The sequence below is a fragment of the Fukomys damarensis genome, unplaced genomic scaffold (genome assembly GCF_012274545.1).
Source record: "Fukomys damarensis isolate Sample0158 unplaced genomic scaffold, DMR_v1.0_HiC HiC_scaffold_37, whole genome shotgun sequence".
Lineage (NCBI taxonomy): Eukaryota > Metazoa > Chordata > Mammalia > Rodentia > Bathyergidae > Fukomys > Fukomys damarensis.
In genome coordinates this window covers 51,819,712-51,823,966 of record NW_022900949.1, presented here as the reverse complement: position 1 = coordinate 51,823,966, position 4,255 = coordinate 51,819,712, and the positions used below count along the sequence as shown (strand labels likewise).

Here is a 4,255-nt window from a genome sequence, read left to right as displayed (position 1 = left end):
ATTGAGTCTGGGCCTACACACTGAGTTATATCCCCAACACCTTTATTTTTTATTTTGAAAGAGGGTTTTTCTAAGTTGGTAAATTACCTAGTCTGGGCTCAAACTTGTGATCCTCCTGCTTCAGCCTCCCTAAGTGCTGGGATTACAGGAGTGTGTCATCTTGCTTCTCTCTCACTTTTTTTTTTTTTTGAGACTGGGTCTCCCTGTGTAGCTCAGGCTGTCCTGGAATTCATGATTTTCTTGCCTCAGCCTCTCAGAGTGCTGGTGTTATTAGGGAAAATGTGTAACTCTGAACCTGTTACATGTCATACGCTGAGTTTGTGTTTTTTTTTTTTTTTAAACTGCATGAATTTTAAGGAATAACAGAGTTTAAGAGTAGGAAGAATTTACTGAGAGTTAACTCTTGAGAGACAAGAGGGGACCTGAAAGTAGGTTGCCATTGAGCTTACTTTTTTGAGAATATTTTATAGAGCAAATCATGAGGTGGTATAAAATCACAAGGTGGGTATAATGTGGGTCAAAGCTATAATCAGCCAATAAGATTACAAGGATAACCCCCCCCAAATAAAAAAGATTACAAATACAGCCACTTGGTATAGACAGTTTTGCTCTAATAGGGAAGAAGTTCACATAGCAAGGGGATATAGAAAGAACATTTTTAGAAAAGGATGAGTCTAGAGGTTTTGGTCACCCACCTGGGTGACTGGATATTTATTTAGACTTTATTGGACCAGATGATACAAATTATAGTATAATCTTTAAATTATTATGTGTGTCTTGGGGGAAGATGTAGGCCTGGTCATTTTTTTCTTTATCTTGAGGCTTATCCTTTCTTAGATGTGCCTCTAGCCACAACTGTTATGTGTTTTTATCTTTTGTATTGACACTTTTGAGGGACTTTATCCCTGTCTGACTGCCTGTAATATTTTTACCTAATTTGGCTGTCTATAATACTTGGATTAAGCTGTGCACTGCCACATCTGGCTTGTTTTAACTTTGCTATATATATATTTTTTTACACAACATTTAGAGCCTTTATTAAGAAGGTACAGTTGTCAGACCAACAGCCAGCCATCAACATACAACCTTACTTCCCATCTAAGGTTAGTAAGACTATATATTATCTTGTAAATATGACAGTGAGGCAGTATACCAAGAATTAAAGTACAGCCTTAAAGTTTTAATTTCACACTTTGAAAACCAAAAAAGCAATAATTCCTGCAACAATGAAGACAATGAATTAACCACACAGAAAAGAGTAGATATTTAACCCATTTCATTCTTAATACTAGATAGTAAAAACACATGTACTTAAAATTCGGTCTATAGATAGCATACATCATAAGATTATTATTCATTTAAAGCAGTACAAATGACTACAAATGTTACAAAGAACATTTAACTTAAATTTCATAGTTGTTTATAGAATGATACTTGCAAGACTGACCTATATAGAGAAGTATCTTGCCAAAAGAGATGGTAAACTATAAATATAAATCACAATGTTAAAAACCTCATGGTGCTCTATAGGACAATCAGTAAAGACAAGTCAATCTTTCTGGTGGGAGAAATACTTAACACTCCAAATTTAAAGTGTAAATTTAAATATAAGTTCCAAAAAGAGTAAGTTTAAACCTCTCATTGCCACAAAATCATCTATGTTGTGAAAACAATAAAAATGATGTACTTTTTGAGTATGTGTACATCAAAACCAAAATTAGTTTTTACTTTTTCCTTTATTGGCAACTTTTGCTGCATGTTTAGGTTTTGGTTGCCAGAGAGCATTTTTCACAAATCTTGAAGCTGCACCTCTGTCCAGCTTGCCAGCCTTTTTCTTGTCTTTTATTTCCTTGACTCTGTTCATGTGTATTGATTCTTTCCTTTTCTTGTCTGTTATTTCCTTGACTCTGTTCATGTATACTGATTCTTTCCAATTTCTGCTTTACTGGATGTTCCTTAGGATTGACTCCTTGAGTTGCCAAATAAACCCAAAACATTGAATTTAATGTGTATGCAGAAACTACATCCACTTTAGCTTGTTCAAGTAGGTCCAACTTTTGCAGCAGTTCATTTCTTGAAACAGCACCTCATCCACAGCAACTGTGGAATTCTCAAATGTGGACAAGTACAAATTTCTACTGGATAGTCTTCATTAATTTCTTCACCTGCCATTATGACCAACTCTAAACCTTCGATTCCTCACTCCTGAAGCGGTCAGGCGATGTTGACGCCGATCAACTTTGCCATGTTTTGAGACGAGGTCTTTCTATGTAGTTTGGGCGGACCTTGGAATTTCTTTTTTTGTTTGTTTTTGTTTTTGTTTTTTGTGTTTTTGGTGCCAGGTATTGAACTTGGGACCGTGCACTTGCAAAGCAGGTACCGGAACCACTGAGCTAAATCCCAGGCCCTTGGACTTTCTATATAGCCCATCTTGGCCTCAGACTCCCTGTGAGCCTCCTCTCTGAGCCCCTGGAGTGTTGGGATTAAAGGGTTGTGCCACTGTGCTCAGCTCTAAATTATGTTCCTTTTATTTCTCCCTTTTATTATAATTAGGATTCTGTGTAATGTGTGCATGTATACATGTATAATTATTCAAGTTATATTTAGTGTCTGTTGACTGTAGATTTTTTTTTTTGAGACAGTCTTATCATGTAGTTCAGCCTGGTCCTAACTCACTATGTAGCCCAGGCTGGCCTTGAATCCTCTTGCATATAGATTTTATTTTGGGTAGCTAAGGGATGCTGTAAAATACTTGTTACTATTTTTTTTTTTTTTTGGTATCGGGGATGGACTTGGGACCTTGTGCTTGTGAAGCAAGTGGTGGAACCACTGAGCTAAATCTCCGGCAATACTTGTTATTTTTAAAAGAGAACATTGGCTAAACATGGCTAAGAACCCCTATGATAGGTGAAGGGCTGCTGGGGAATAGAAGTATAGCACAAGGGGAGACTTTTTGGTAGGAGGGAGCTGGCATCTTGAGGAACTAAAAAGAGGCCATATATAGCTTAAGAGGAGAGAGTGAGGGGGACTTATATGTATGACTAATGGATGTATAGGATGAGCAAAGGAGGGAGATGGGCCATGCAGGACCTTGTAGGCTATGGGAAGGAGCTTGTAAAATTACCTGACTAGAATAAAAGGTAATAAATTGTGAGGTGCAGAGTTCTTGACAAAGTAGAGTAATAGTTGAAGTGAACCTTAAAGGTCATATAATTTAATCATATTGTTTTACAAATAAGAATGAGAGTTATGGGAACTTTCTCAGTGATTAGATGGGCAGGTGATTTAATGCTGCTACTTCTACTTCTGTTTCTGTTTGCATAGCTGCCATAGGTGAGGAGTTTGATTTTAAAGTTAGGAGCATGTACTTTTTTTTTTTTTTTTTTTTTTTTTTTTGAGTCAAGATCTTGCTTTGTAGTGCAGGTTGGCCTTAAACTCACTATGTACCCAGACTGTTCTTTTTTCCTTTTTTTTTTTTAAATTTTTTGAGACAGGGTCTCACTATGTAATTGAGACTGACCTGGAACTCACTATGTAGCCCATACTGGTCTCGAATTCATAGTGATCTGCCTGCCTCAGCCTCCTGAGTGCTAGGCCTCACATCCAGTTTACCCAGGCTGTTCTTGCAGTAGGTGGCCTCCTGCCTCAGCCTCCTAAATGCTGGGATTATAGGCATGTGCCACCAGATTATAGGCATATGCCACCTACGTTGTCCCATGACTCTGATCTCTGGTCAAACTAAATTAATAAACATTATTTATGTAATGCTTTTTGGTGTCATGAATTGAACTCAGGACCTTGTGAGCTTGTGAGGCAAGTGTAGCGCCACTGATGGCCCTCATTGTTAATCTTTTTTTTTTGTATTGGGGATTGAACTTGGAACCTTGTGCTATGAGGCAGTGGTGAAACCACTGAGCTAAATCCCCAGCTGTTTAATCTTAACTTATGCTTATTTAGTTTTTTTTCCCAGTGCTGTGGATTGAATGCTGTGTCTTGTACATGCTAAGATTGAGCAACATTCCCAGTCCCTACTTAATAGTGTTTTTCTGTTAGTATACTTCTATGCCCCTTCTAGAGAGTATACTTTTTTATCTTTTATTTCTGTATATTTTGATCCAAAACTATTCGAAAGTATGAATTTACCTTGTGAGTTCCCCTATACTCAAGATTTGAATTTAGCCACCAGGCTACTAGAATTTTCACTTAATCCAGTTGCATTGATATTTTGCTTGGTGGTATAATTTGGCTCAGTAGT

The 4,255-nt window shown here is 37.3% G+C and overlaps 1 pseudogene; it reads right to left on the bottom strand.

Moving 5' to 3' along the window:
• Positions 1-1,717: 1,717 nt before the first annotated feature.
• On the bottom strand, positions 1,718-2,275 carry LOC104863211 (annotated as a pseudogene).
• Between the last annotated feature and the right edge of the window lie 1,980 nt (positions 2,276-4,255).